Source organism: Planococcus citri, chromosome 5, assembly GCF_950023065.1.
Source record: "Planococcus citri chromosome 5, ihPlaCitr1.1, whole genome shotgun sequence".
NCBI lineage: Eukaryota > Metazoa > Arthropoda > Insecta > Hemiptera > Pseudococcidae > Planococcus > Planococcus citri.
The window spans coordinates 17,834,607-17,849,635 of NC_088681.1; positions in this window are offsets into that span (position 1 = coordinate 17,834,607).

Here is a 15,029-nt window from a genome sequence, read left to right on the forward strand (position 1 = left end):
TCAATACCAGTTTTTAAAAAATGGTCACAATTCAAAACATTGTGCAAGATTTTTAAAAAATTATGCCAAGAATTGTCAAATGTCAAAAAACTGTACTTACTATTTTATAAAATTTGTCGATTTTTGAAACATTTTTAAAAGATTGTTAATAGCCAAGAAATTGTCAATTTTTAAAAAAAAATGTCAATTTGATAAAAATGTTAGTTTCCAAGAGAATTGTCCCAAGTTGAAAAGTGTTACTTTTTAAAAATTAAGTGGACAAACTTTTAAAAATTGTGTCAATTTTCGAAACATTGTCAAATTTTTGTAGTCAAAAAATTGTTACGTTTCAAAATTTATTTTAATTTGGTATGCATTTTCAATTTGAAAAAAATCGGCAATTTGCAAAAATACTTAATTGTTTAGAGTTGAAGTGTCCGTTTCTGAAAAAAAGGTCAAATTGCTTTCGAAAATTGTTTCAATGTTCAAAAGATTGTCCATTAAACAGTCATGAAATTGTCAATATTGGTGTCAAAAATTGGCAATTTGCAAAAAATCTTCAGTTTTTAAAAAATTGTTGATTTGCAAAAAAATTTTCAACTTTTAAAATGCCAATTTTATGGTTAAGAAATATCTTTATAATTCTGAACAATTCATTTTGCAAAATATCGGTGATGTTTTTTCAAACTGACAATTTTTATCAGATATTTTTTGGGGGGAAATTTGACAATTTCTTGGCTATAAAATTGACAACTTTCAAGTTGATATTTTTTTCAGAAATTGGCACCATTTTTTGAAATACATATGACCATTTTTCAAAAACTGGCAATGAAAAAATTGAAATAGCAAATAATGTATTCAGCTACAAAGACTGGAAAAAATGGCAGCGCTTTGGCAAAATTAGGCAAAATGAAGGGAAAATTAAAAAAAAAACAACATAATATTCAGGTGCAACTTTTTGAACTCATTATGCCAATTATAATCATTATCCAAGTTCTTGACGGAAAGTGGTGATTGAAACAAGTAATCAATACAGCGTTGGAAAGAGAAGGGAAGAGCTTTTGTGATAATGTAGATTTCATTTTAAGAAAGTAAAAATAAAAAAATAAATGCAAATAAATTATTCTTGACTTTACCAACGGGAATTTGGTGAACTGTGATCCACAATAGGGGAAGTAGAGACATCAGACATGCCCGAACATTTGATAATATCTATACTCACGTCAGGGCTTAAAAATGGACAAGTTCAATACCCCAAAATTCAGCTTTCCAGCTCAATTTTACACAATATAAGCTTGCTTTTTGCCTGACAACCGTATTTACGGCGAACTGGTTATGCAATTTTATTAACATCTTGAATAAAACTGATTTAATTGCATTATAGTGGAGGCAAATAAGAAAAAGAAAAAACATTTTTGGCTACCCAAGCTTTTATTATGAAAAATTGTCAGGGGTGGTCCCCTGAATAATTCCTGAGAACTACCACCCCACAGACCCCCGGCTACTTTTTTTATGGGGGGTTGAACCCCCCAAAATGGGTTTTTTGCAGTTTTATCCTCAGGGGTTGACTTTACGTCGAAAATAGCTTTAGTTTTGTATTCTACGTCAAATTTCCGATCTAGTGATGTATCAACTGTCCTTCTACCCCTAAGGGGGGGTGGGCCTAGAACCATTCAAAAATGAGGGGTTTTCTAAAAAACACAAAACAGTTATCGGTACATATGAGGGATGAAATGGCCCCCGAGAGCGTTCGGGTTGATACTAGCATGGAAGGTGGGTACCATCAAAAAACTACCGCGTGAAAAATTTCAGATCCACACCACCTCCCCTTTTTGGGGGACCCCCCTTTTCAGAAATTTCAAAAACACTTTTCTCAGCCCCATTTCAACCGATTTTGAAAATTTTTCAGTATGTTATGTATATCCTTAGTAGGAACCCCCACAAAAATTTTCAACCCCCTCCCCTCATATTTACCCCTCAAAGCAACGTTTTTCAACTCATTTTATGCTTTTTAACAATAGTAAAAATTGAGGGCGCTAAGTGCTCTGGAGGGGGCTAGATGAGTGTAGCAAAAAATCTGACTACATATTCGTGCTCAGCGGTATCGAATCATGAGAAAACGACACCACACTCATTAATACTTAGTTATTTTCCCCAAAATTCTCATTTTACCCCAACCCTCCCTAAGACACATTTTTACACCGTTTTGAGGGGTAAGTATGAGGGGAGGGGGGTTGAAAATTTTTATGGGGGTTCCTACTAAGGATATAAATAACATACTGAAAAATTTTCAAAATCGGTTGAAATGGGGCTGAGAAAAGTGTTTTTGAAATTTCTGAAAAGGGGGGTCCCCCAAAAAGGGGAGGTGGTGTAGATCTGAAATTTTTCACGCGGTAGTTTTTTGATGGTACCCACCTTCCATGCTAGTATCAACCCGAACGCTCTCGGGGGCCATTTCATCCCTCATATGTACCGATAAATGTTTTGTGTTTTTTAGAAAACCCCTCATTTTTGAATGGTTCTAGGCCCACCCCCCCTTAGGGGTAGAAGGACAGTTGATACATCACTAGATCGGAAATTTGACGTAGAATACAAAACTAAAGCTATTTTCGACGTAAAGTCAACCCCTGAGGATAAAACTGCAAAAAAACCATTTTGGGGGGTTCAACCCCCCATAAAAAAAGTAGCCGGGGGTCTGTGGGGTGGTAGTTCTCAGGAATTATTCAGGGGACCACCCCTGACAATTTTTCATCATAAAAGCTTGGTTAGCCAAAAATGTTTTTTCTTTCTAAATATGATGCTAATTTGCCTCCACTATTATGTTAGCTCAGATTATAATCCTGGTCCGCTAAAAATTTGAAAAATTGTATCTATTAAATCATATTTTTTTTGGTCACTGATTCTGATTTTTAATTAGTTCATTTCACCATTGCCCCCAACTAAACTTTCCCCAGAGGGATTTCAATTTTCAAAATTTCAAAAAAATGTGATACATGAATTTCTGAGGTTACTGACTTCGATTTTTTCATTTGATTTTCACAATATTCCAACATCAGTCCTTAAAAAGCGAGGAGAAGATAATTTTTGAAAATTTTGAAAATCGTGGCTGTGGCTCTAAAAATTTAGATTTCTGCTGTTTTCACTTGATTTTACTTCAACTCGGATTCGCATATTTTGAGAGTTCGGAACAGTTTTTTCCCTTTTTTTTTTTTTTTTTTTTTTGAAAAAATGTTGAACCCAAAAATACATTTTTTCTTATCTTTGTCAAAAGTGACCCTGAAAACGCATCGTAATAGACGAAATCTGACCTCAGGAAGATACACATAGTTTGCTAATGAAAAAAAAGAAACATCCAAAAGAGAAAGAAGGAGAGAGTTTAATACTTAATGTATCGCAGCCTCCAGACTCTCCGCATCACGTGGCAGGCAATCCAACAAACAAAAGTTACGCAGCATTAAGAGAACGTGACTTGAGGACACTTTCAAGCAATGCACATGAAAATCCAAGGTACACAGCACTTGAAAAACGACTACGACGACGACTCGTCGTCTACATCGTGCTAAGGGACGAAGGCATATAAAAGTCTGTGGAAAAATGAGAACGATGAGGGGGAAACACTCCGTTAATAAAGCTAAATTGACAATTGCGCATTCTGTTCGGACGCGTCATTTTAATATTCACCGCGATGCGGATAACTGTATGTAAGTTGGAAAGAAAAAAGAGTTGCGAGAATGAAGATGAAACCGTCTCAACGGTATTAAAATAATGTTTTACCTCTAAGCTAACGACGAGTTAATTTTCCGACAATGGCAAAAATAAGCGAAACTTTTTTACAAGTCGGATGAAGCGTTAATTAATAATAAAGTTAGACGCTCGAGTGACAAGAAAACGTTAACTTGGAGGAATTCTTAACAAAGTATTTCCCGCTCGGGTCGAAGAATTATTTCAAAGGATATTTTATTATTACTGACGTAAAATTTTCGGGCGGGTGTGTAAATTTTGAATGCGATATTGTTAGCTTTTCGGGGCCTGGCTGGCTTGGCTGGTACTGTACGAGTATTTGCAACAATACACGACGAGAGATGCGTATTTTAAAAGGCCGGATTTCTTATATGTTTAACTTTGCGATAAACTCCGGCAAAGCGCTAAGTTTCTCACTCGTTTTAGACATTTTAGAACTTTATACACGTTTTAGTATACTTACATCGTCGTGTACGTTTACGTTTATATACGTATAAGTATCGTATACCATGAGTTCGTTCCTTCTTCTCCGTTTGCTCGTTCGTTGTGGTAAAATGACAAATGCCACGCTCCTCACTCGCATCTTCTCCTGTGGCAGCTCGTTTTCTCGTCTCTTTACGTTAAATGGAAACGTGTATTAAACTCTTCACCGAATACCAACAGAAGCAGTCGAATTGGCGTGACTTTTTCTTCAAATTCGAGCCCATATCGTGGTGTTTTTTTTCTTAATTCAATTACTTTCTGTGGCTCGGATAAAGTCTTGGTATTGGTGAATTTTTAATCGTGAGTTATTCGATTATCTACGTTTAAAGATTGGTTCCGAATATTTCTGCAAACAGGTGTACGAAATGACAAACTGAAATTCGAGTGAGAGGGGAGGATAGCTTTCCAAAAAAATTCAACAGCCTCCAATTTGAGTCAATTTTCAAAAAATTGTCAATTTGCAAGAAATCGTTCATTTTAAAAAATTGTTGATTTGTGAAAAATAGCCAATTGTCAAAGTCAACTATAATTTATTATAGATCAGTTGAAGGTGCGAGAAAAATTAATTAACGCGAAAAAACCTAAAGTCTGAATGTGATTTCCCAGCATGTTGAAGTTCTACAGCTGATTCAGCGAAATATCCATTTTAATTGTTACAGATAAAGGTATTCTCGATACGAGTATAACTTACTCGTATTACAAAGCAACGTGTATACTCGTGGAAAATGGAAACGAATCATTCTATCGCTATCATGGTGTAGATAATAATTGTAAACGCAACGTATCGGTTTTCACTTACGTATACTTACTTTGCTATACGTTGCATCTAGTGTACCATGTGTAATGTAGTTCACGAGGTAGAAAGCGAGACAAAGATAGAACGAGAAGACACCCAATGTATATAGGCATAACGACGGGGAAGAGGGTTATACTAGGATTCGGGGGTGAGTGGATAGTGCAAAAGAAAAGAAACTCTATAGTTAGCTTTTTGTTCGAACCTGATCCACTCGAGGCACTTGAATTCAACGTGGAGTTGATTTTCGAACAATCTTCGCCGTATAATTCTCTCTTCCGCTGCCAGAAAGAAGAGAGAAAAAAGAATCATAACCACTTTCGAACGTCTAATACAGAAAATAATGGAAAAATCTATTATACCGGGGCGCTTTTCCATAAGGTATTGAACCGTACGATGTTTTGACCTCAAAAACAGCGATTTAGCGGTGAATAACGATTGCCTGCGAGCGTACTAAAGAATACACAAGTATCTGCGGACCTAGCTGAGTTATTCTGCTGGTGGTCATTTTACTCCCAATGTAAGCATTTGAAATATAGATGCGAGGGCGTCTCTCTCTCGTCCTATACCTAACGCTCCGCTTACACAAATTAAAATCTCTAACGAAAATGACAACCGAAGAAAGGCACGAAATCCTCCCCCAAGAAGTCCAGTTGTGTCGTGATTGATTGCTTAATATTGTTTTTAAAGCCCAAAATCGTGTACCATGTTTATTATATTATTTTCGTATTTATACACATTCCCCTACCCATTTTCATTCCTCGGCTCAGTACGGCCTTAATGTCGTATTTAATTTCTTATTAATACCGAAACATGTTTTTTTTTCTTTTTCCTGCGACAGAAGTCGATGTGTGAGTTGAAAAGGTGCGAACTTGGGGTGTTTTTTCACCATCGACTTTGTCGGTCGTGAGCTCGTTTGTACCCTCTTTGTGAAGTTAATTAACGTTTCGCGTGAGCTGTTGTGTTGGCGAGGCAGGCGTGCGATAAAATGATCGGCCAAAGTTGATAAAATAGCAGGAGTGAAGAGATTGATGGCCCGAGAACCATACTTAGCTATAAGGCAAAGGGTGGGCTGGTTATCAGATTCATTTTATGCAAAGAAGATGAAACGATAAGCTGCTTAATGTGTTGTGGTGTCTGGTGTGAAGGAGTTTGCATAGGATTGAATGAGTGAGAAGCCGCCAGTTATCATATTTCTGAGAGGTCGGGAGGGGGAGGGATGAAAAAAAGAGACGAAGTCGTAGAAAAAGTTCTTTTTGAACATTTCAACTCGATAAGATGCAATTTTTGGAATCACTGGCGGATGTTATTCAGTTTTTATTTCGGTCGAGGTTGAATTTCTGAAAAAATATCTGAAATTCCAGAGACCCAAATTATCCATTTTGGTACATACACCTTTGGAAATTCATAATTTAATGTAAATCAACAATTCTTTGTAGATCAACAATTTTTTGTACTTAAATCAACAATTTTTTGAGAATTGACACAATTTTTACACAGAAATTGCACAATGTTTGACACAAATGTTGACATTGGAATTGCACAATTTTTGACCCAGGAATTGATACAATTTTGACACTAAACTTGACACCATTTTTACATTAAAATTGACACGATTTTGACATTAAAATTGACACAATTTTGACATTGAAATTGCCACAATTTTGACACTAAAACGCACAATTTTTGTGACCAAAATTGACACAATTTTTGACTCCAAAATTGACACGATTTTGACTCCAAAATTGACACGATTTTGACTCCAAAATTGACACAATTTTTGACACTACTATGAACACGACATTTGCAACAAAAATTAACACAATTTCTGACACTAAAACTGACAGAATTTTTGCACTAAAATTGACACAATTTTTGACACTAAAAGTGCACAATTTTTTACACTAAAATTGACACAATATTTGACACTAAAATTGCCACAATATTTGACACTAAAATTGCCACAATATTTGACACTAAAATTGCCACAATATTTGACACTAAAATTGCCACAATTTTTGACACTAAAATTGCCACAATATTTGACACTAAAATTGCCACAATTTTTGACACTAAAAATTGCCACAATTTTTGACAGTAAAATTGCCACAATTTTTGACACTAAAATTGCCACAATTTTTGACACTAAAATTGCACAATTTTTGACACTAAAAATTGCCATAATTTTTGACACTAAAATTGCCACAATTTTGACACTAAAACTTCCACAATTTTTGGCACCAAAATTGTCACAATTTTTGACACAAAATAACACTAGAATTGACACAATGTTTGCACTAAAACTGACACAAATTTTCACACTAAACTCAACACAATTTTTGACACTAAAATCACTAAAATTGATACAATTTTTTAAAGTTTGGCCATTTTTTCAAGAACAGACACTTTTTAACCCTTGACAATTTTTTGTAAATTTACAATTTTCAGAAAAATTAAAATAAATTTGACAATTAATTGACAATTTTTTGACAGTAAAATTGATAATCTTTGGACAATATTTTAAAAATTGACACCTTTTAAAAAAAATTACAATTTTTTGCCAAATAACAATTTTTTGTAAACTTGCAATTTTTTGCAAATTGAGTAATAATCTTATAAAAGTTGAAAATTTTTTGCAAATCAACAACTTTTCTAAAAGTGGATGATTTTTTAAAAATGAATATTTTTTGAAAAATCACCATTTACAATCTTTTGACAGTGTTTTAAAAATTTACACAATTTTTTGAAGTTTTTCCTTTTTTTTCAAAAACTGACACTTTTCAACTCTGGACTATTTTTTTTAGAAATTCCCAATATTTTGCAAATTAACAATTTTTAGAAAATTAGAATTCATTTAAAACAAATGCCCGTTATTGAAAAAAGGCCAAACTTCAAAAAATTGCGTCATTAAAATAACATGGGCATGTAAAACATTAAAACTTGTTGAAATGACTTTGAAACACTTTGAAATTACAAGAAATTGGTGTAATACTTAGGTAAGAAAAATCATAAAATACTTCGGGGAGGGGGATGAGGGAGGTCTTTTCCTGAAAGAAAGTTATTCGAAATAATTCTGACTTAAAAAATGTCTATCATAACTTTTTTTTTTCATTTTTTTCATTCAAGGGACTTTGCACGAAGAAAGTAACATTGCTTGAGGGTTGAGGACTTGGGGAGGTTATTTCTCAGAAAAGAGGTGTTAGATACATAGATTAGGTATATATTTGGACGTTTTAAATAGAGAATTTTGAAATACCTAAATTTACACACTTTTCTAAGGGCTCTGCCAAGGAGATTAACAAGCTTTTTGAGAGACTGAAAGAGTTTTTCTATTTTTTTTTATATAAGAAAATCATTTGGAAGAGTTCTATGAATAAAAAATTTCAACTGTGACAAAATAAATTTACATTAGTCATTTTTAATTTTTTTTCTACTTTGGATGTTTTTGCATATTTTTATACTTGACGAAAAATAAAAAATTGGAAAATCAATTTAACATAAAATCCATCACCTTTAGAGAGCTGGAGCATTAAAAATAGAAAATTATTGATTTTTTTTACAAGCTCATTTTCCAACATCAATAAGCATGTTTTTGGAGCTGGGATTGCTCTAAGAGAAGTTCAAAGTTAGAATTTCTCATAAAAAATTCAAAATCTTAGATGGAGGAAAGCGAAGGCGGCGTTTTTGGTGCCCAAGAAAATACTTTTTCAGAAGCATGGTGGTCACGTTGGTGATATTTCAAATGGGTAACCATTCCTCTGCGAATTTCCATAAAAATCAAAAAAACGCAAAGCACGATCGGTCTGGTAAATTTTTCAACTCATAGTCATGCAATTTAATTTCAAACGATCACGAGTAGGTATCTCAAAAAAATCACTTCGAGTAACAAAATTTGTAACATGTCACTGTATCTTTACATCGTTGTTCGGCTTTGCAGCTCATTCGGAGCGACAATCCGGAGAAACCATGACAACCATCTTAATTATAAATGAGTAGTGCTAACATTATTGTAACAGTGCAAATAACGCGATCACCAAATATTAAGGTGACAATATCCACCGAGAAAGACGTTGCATTGCGGAGTGGCAAGGTCTAATTTTAATCTTTGTAACAGCACCAGCAACAACAACCGAGAAACCGTGTAAATAACTAGCAACCGGCTAATGGAAATCTAACCAGGCAGAAGGGTAATGAAGGCGAAAGATTTATATTCAATGAAACACCATAGCAGCCAGCAGGTGTTACAGGCGAATACGCTAAGTGCCCCGACACCTCTTCAGCTTCCAATAGGTAGATGGGTGGTAAAGTATACAAGAACACATAACTGTACATATGCAGCGAGTTGTTATAGCATGGATGAAGATGCTGTGGTGGTTGCGCTGTTGTTGCCCTTGTCTGCTGTGTCGTACGTTTTATAAATAAACAATCGCGAAAATTGTTTGTGAAAATCATTCCTCGCTGCGAATGAGCGTTTTTCAAACATACATAATATCGAAATCGAATGGAAGTGTGTTTAAGTAACGAAGACGTGTGTACAATTTGGGTGTTTGAAAACATTACCTTAATTAAATCTTATGTTCAGTATTGACGATCTAAAGAAAAAATTATCAAAATCAAAAAGGAGGAAAATAATTGACATTTCTTCACCGAACTCATCCACTTATGGGAGGGGGAGGGGAGGGACTGAAATTTTCTCAACTTTTTTCGCCAGATTATCTCAACTTCTTACCTCTGACCCTCTTCTCTCCCACTCACCACCCATCAGTATTTTACATGCTAACTCTTTAATTTCCCCTGCTTACACAATTTTTTCCCAACTTTCCTTGTCCAAACTTTTTCAAACTCACCTAATTTTCCCCAAAAATGACCAACTTCACTTGAATTTTTCCGTCTGGAGGGGTTGAGGTACCTCCCGCTCTCCCACATCTCTCGTTCGGCACTCCTCTGAACTCGTCACTCAAAAAATCCTCATGCACTACGCCTATAGCTCATTTCATTCCGTTCGCCTGTCGAGTAGGTAATTCATAAAAAATGGCAATTTACTCGACACTCGTCCATAAATCAACCGTTCATACGTATCAAATTCAAATCAAGAGGGGAAAAAGGCCAAAAAAAACAATAAACCTCGACAAACCACGTAATTTAAATTTCGTCATCGTCGTTATCCGCTGACGAACGGGGGCAATCGAGAAATAGGAAAAAATTCTAGTCGCTGTAATAATAATACTCGACAATAGGGATCCGTATAATCAGCGAAAAAGTTAACAATCAGAAAAATGTTAGGGTAAGTATATACAGCTTGGCAGTGGAACGTTGTTACACGAGACAGAATGTAGGGCTGGGTGAGGTGGAGAGGTATACGAGAAGTAGCTACTCGTACATTGGTATAGCCCGGCAGCAAACGGCTAAAATATAGGCTAGACAATAAAAGCCATAACTCTTATCTGCATAATCGGCTTATATGTACTACTAAAAACTACCAAAACAAATTAGTACCGAATAAACACGCAAGTACAAAAAATTAACATAAAATACGCCCGCCGATGTGTAACGTCGTGAAAATCTCGAGTACCTTGTATTCATGCTCGTATAGCCAGCAATAAAATGTTGTATGAAATTTTTTCTTCGCAGTTGATTGTTATATGGTATGGTATATTTCGGGGTAAATTAACTTTGACATTGTTTGTATTTACTACGTAGGTATATATGTATTTGTACACACTTTTTTTCACCTGCGTGCGATAAATTTGTGAGGTTATTTTTCTCTTTGAAATGTCGTAAGAGTGCGAGAGGTGAATGACCAAAGAAATTGGTCATTTTTCAAACCTGAGTCAAGGATGCAGAAACACATTGAACGTGAACGGGTCATCACCACTGCTGAAAAGATAATCATTTTTGAATTTTGAACCATTTTAGTCAAATTTTGAGATGATATATCTCAAAAAATTGTACAGAATTTTCATCAATGTTTGGCTATTTTCAATTATTTTTGCACCCTTAACACTCTGATTATATTTGATCAATTTTTTGGCAATAACAATTTTCACGAAATTTTGATCAAATTCTGACATAATTTTGAGTAAACATTAATGCTTTGTAATTTCAAATGGTTTTTGTGTTATTTTAACAAGTTTCAATGCTTTACAGCCCATGCTAATTTTTGTCAAATTTTTCAAAATTTCACCCTTAAATGTACGACTTATGACTTTTTTTTGAGAAAAATTTTGGCTGGAAATGTTGTAAATTTGAATCTTTTTTGGCAAATTGATGTTTTTTATGAAATAAATATGAAAAATTAATCTAAAAATGAGAAAATGTGTATAAAGGACATTTTGTGACCAATTGGTCCATCATGGGTCCATCAGTGACCATTTTTGAGCTGTGGTCACTTGTGAACACATATGCATTAAAGGGTTTGTCTGATGTTTAAAAATTGTTATGGAAGTTTTACAGTTTTCTTCTGATACTTACTTTAGGCAATTTCTGCCAAATTTCATTAGGTAAATTTTGATTACCGAATATGTGACTATTTTTTTGTAATTTGTTTTATAGTGTAATGAGCGGATATGCCATGCTCACCTATGTAGTTATTCGTATAATCTTTTTATGAGTGTGGCTTATGGTAATAATCCTGTGGGAGGAGCCATAAGCTACGTAATGTACTCGCAATCCGAGCCTCGCTGCTAAGATCGTGATGCTAGAAAAATCACTTGGTCCAGGACACTCGAGCTCTCCGGATCAATGTCGCTCTCGGTAAATATGTACAAGGCTGATACGGCTTGCGATTCGCGAAATGCCCATCTTTGGATGGTTCTTTTTGGATTTCTTTTCTATAACACGAATTTCGTTAAATCCTGCATAAGATCGCGGTACTTTTTTAGTCACTGGCTAGGTTACTCCGGACACTTGAGCCTTTGTCTCTACAAAAATGGGTCTCCGACCCAGACCTGCCAAAGCGACTATTATTGGGGTTGCCAGGGAGAGGCAGGCAATGTGAACAGTCAATAAAAAGCGTATCTACATTATCTAAGGTAATTGTTTAATTCTTTTACCGGGGTTGCATTCGCCCTTACATAGTGCCTTTTAGTAATTATTGAGATGACGTCATAAATGTCATCTGAGTACTTTGCTATATTTCATGCCACGAAGTATACTATGTATACCGTATACACTTGTGTATTGTTTACCTTGCTTTTAATTAACCCATTATAACGAATGCTAGGTGATGATGTGTTAATCACCTCAACATTTGGAATGGATAGAATGCAACTACATCGTATTCTTTCCTTTTACACTCGCTTAATTGTTAATTCTTGGGCTGTGCCCATGTGTATTTTAAGTCACCTACTCAGAGAGTTAGAAGATAGGTAGTTTTATATTCAGTACCTATCTCACACACAGATTAATTATAAGTTTGCTTGTAATTAGTTGGTATAATATGCTCAATTACTTGTTTTACACTAACATCTGTAAATAAAAACCATAAGTATTTGGTAGGAGAAGGCTTTCTTTATTTATAGTATAGTAACTTCTCACTGTGTACATTGAGGTAGAAAGGATTGCCTATTCTAGAGCTAGCCAGGTATTTATTTATAAAATGTTCCTTTTCAATGGAATATTTCTCAGAAAACCACCTTAGGAGAAAATCATCATAATTCCTTCTTCTAGCAGTCCTTCCTGACCGCACTGTTACAATAGTTTTTATAATATGTGTTTGATTATGATATTTTCACAGTCGGATTTCATTTTGGTAAAATTGAAAATCTATATTTTATTACTTACCTATTTTCAACATTATTTTAATTTTTGCGATGTTTTTCTTAATTTTTGCAATTATGCATCAATTTTCAGCTAGTTTTAACTACTTTTATAGCATTTCAACAAATTTTCAATTCAAAAGTGACCTTGCAAACTTATCAAAATGTGTTGAAATTTCACATAAAATTCAAATTGTTATCTACTTATCTAAAAAAAAAAAAAAACATTTTTAGAGCACTTTTGAACATTTTTGAGCTTGGGTGATGATTTTTTTTGAGATTTTTGAAAGAGTGTCATGCGACCTGTCACAATAGCTTGAAATTTACGCCGAAAATCAACAATTTCCATGAAAAATGTTTTTGAGCTTTTCTGAAGAATTTTTAACCCAAAATTGATGCTTGATTTTTGGAAACGTGGGATGCAACTCATCGAAATGGGTTAAAATCCTGACATGAGAGCAAAAATTTTGATTAGAAATATTTTTGAGCATTTTTGAATGATTTTGAGCCCAAACGTGGGTAACGATTTTCAAATTTTTTAGAAAATGCCACACGACCAATTATACATTTATGTACAAGTATACTTACCCATCTTAATTTTACAGAAACATCAAAACTTCCTATAAGAACGTTTTTTTAACACTGAAAAAAATCAACCGATTTGTGTGACTTCTGCTTGAGGGACTGAAGATGTTTTTTTATGGGGGGGGGGGGATTATGTAATTCTGATGCATGTAAATTGCTGAATTTTTTGTAATATATCTACTTTTTAAATGCATGTTTTGATGGGACTCTTGTCACCACTTAATTTTTGAGTTAGATGGCTAAAATTTTGGGGTAATTTTTCATCACCATATGAGGTGAAAAATTTGAAAAATATGATTTTTTGTTTCTAGATGAATTTTGGAAATTCTATTTTCGGATTTCTTCAGGAGTTGCAAAAATCAACTTGGACGGCTAAAAATCGAGTTCTGGCTTATTCTGGACTTGTTTAGGTATAATTTATTGACAATTGAGGTGTCCGCTCCAAATTTCCCCAATTATGAATATCTACCTAAAAGTCACTAAGAATATCTATTAAAAATTATCCAAAATTTGATTTTTAGCTGTCTTAACAGCTGATTTCCATGCATTCTAAAAAATTCAAAAATTCTGGAAAATTTAAAAATCTCGCTTGAGACTTCAGAATTGCTAAAAATTGTTAAATTCGGTTTATTTGAGTTGATATTTACTTCGGAACTGATTCTCATCATTTTTTTGAAAATCATCACTTATTGTGTGATTTTGAAAAAATTCACCAAATATTACAAAATTAATTTGGACAGCTGAAATTTTGATCATGGCAATATCAGACCTTGATCTTTATAGAAATTTCAGTTATTCTCGTTCAAAAGAAACTGTGGAGTGTGGACACATCTATTTGGTTCCCTTGTGTGGCGGTACCTTCCATATTCGTGGATCTTGCGTTTTGAACAAAAGCAAAACCTTGCTTTTTCTGCTTCTTCTCCGCGTGAGGTAATGAACACCGATAAAAATCCAAATAAAAAAATTACTCACCCATTGGATAATCGATTCGATAGCTTAACATGATAAACGAGTATAGCCTTTTATATACCCTTACATGGGCCAACTTACCTAGTCATCGTTGTCGACGTCGCATCAGTCGTCCTATAAGAACCTGACACGTACTCTAATTATACACATGCTTTAAATAATATGCCATCTATATAGGCGACGAGTTAATCAGTTTATTCCTTTAAATCCGAAACCGTTTACGTCGTAGTGCGTTTTCTCGCGAAAATAATACCATAATCCTTTCAACGTAATGAGGTGGAAATAATTAACAGAGAGGCTTGGTTAGGAAAACTTTATATTTAAGAGCCACGCGGTCCAAAGTCATGGCGAGTCAATATTAGGTACAGTTTCTGTTTATAGCCATTGATAAACAGCAGACCTACTGACGAGTACATCTTCTCAGACTCAGATATATACCTATTCTTTTCGGACGAACTTAAAAGATCATAAATTATATTATACCAATAAATGAAGTCGCCGAAGAAATGAAATTTCAACCCAGCTCACTAAAATGTATCTCGAAATACATAGACAGCGATGGCAGGGAACAGCACCCTGCACTTCTTGATTTTCCATGTTCTTCTTATATTTATGGCGAATAATGAAAAGTAACGACTTTGAAACTGTCGTTGTTAAATTGTATTAATTAACTTTGACTTGTTCCCGTTTACCGTGATAAGTGAGAAGTGCCATTTACTCGA